Source organism: Cebus imitator, unplaced genomic scaffold (genome assembly GCF_001604975.1).
Source record: "Cebus imitator isolate Cc_AM_T3 unplaced genomic scaffold, Cebus_imitator-1.0 Scaffold475, whole genome shotgun sequence".
Lineage (NCBI taxonomy): Eukaryota > Metazoa > Chordata > Mammalia > Primates > Cebidae > Cebus > Cebus imitator.
Genome location: NW_016107790.1, coordinates 1,370,214 through 1,371,507, shown reverse-complemented (window position 1 = coordinate 1,371,507; position 1,294 = coordinate 1,370,214).

The following is a 1,294-nucleotide window of genomic DNA, read 5'->3' as shown; positions in this document are numbered from 1 at the left end:
ACGGGGTTTCACCGTGTTGACCAGGATGGTCTCGATCTCTTGACCTCGTGATCCACCCGCCTCGGCCTCCCAAAGTGCTGGGATTACAGGCTTGAGCCACCGCACCCGGCTTGGGTATAATTTTTAATACATCATATAAAAGAATACATAAAGCTGTCTGTACAGATTAAGGCTAAAACTTTCTTCTTGGGCTTTTCTGTTTCAAATTAACAGAAGAAAATGTGTGATAGACCCAACTCACTCTGGGCTTCCCTTGAGTGACAGTGAGTTAAGTAGCTGAGAAAACAGCACAGCATGACACAGCCATGCAGGTCCCACCTTGGGGTACCAGTGACTTTTTCCACAGAATGTGGGGAATGGTGGGGTGATAGTGCTGTGTGGAAAACGACCATCTTGAGAAGGGGCCACTGAGTCACTGAGTCCTGTATGCCCAATGAGGACTATGAATTTTATCTTTTTATTAATTGTTAATTTTTGTGGGTATTGAACTCTGCATCTTGAAGGTAAGGTGAGCCACTGACTTATCTTAAGCAGGGGTTGAAACGGTAATATAAGGTTTGAAACAGACGCCATAGGAGTGGCAAGAAGGATGAGAGGAGACTGTAATCCAGAAGAGAAATGAGGCCTAAACAGAGACAGGGTATTTAGAGAGACGTGACAGACAGGATGTCAGGTGAGATGGTTCCAAGTGTCTGGCTTGGGTGATTTCTTGATCACTCTCTGAATTAGGGAAGAGAAAGAGAAGGTTTATTTCCTATTGGGAATGGCATCGATAAATTCTGAACATTTTTTTAGTTTCAGGACCTTGTGGGATATGCAGCTGAGGATGCATAGCAGGTTGGCAGTAACATGAATTTGCTTTCAGAGAATCTGGAGTCGATTTGAGAGTTATTAACATATAAAATAGGTATGAGTAAGGCTGATAAGAAGTAAGGATGAAAAGAGACACAAGCTTGAAACAATACCACTTTTTCTGATTTGTTTATAACTACTGAACTACAGCTCACATATAATAAATTGCACCCATTTAAAGCATACAATTGGATGAGTCTTCACAGTTGCGTACCCCCATGAAACCACCACCACCATCAACATACAGAACATTGCCATCACCTCTCAAAGTGTCCTCAGATCCCTTTTAGTCCTTCCCTTTCTCCACACCCTCACAGCAGACAACTACTGATCAGCTTTCTCCGACTATAGATTAGTTTGCTTCTAGAATTTTGTGACTGGTTTCTTTTTGTGTCTTGCTTGCTTTTTCACTTAGCATAATCTATTTTGATTTTTTTTTTTT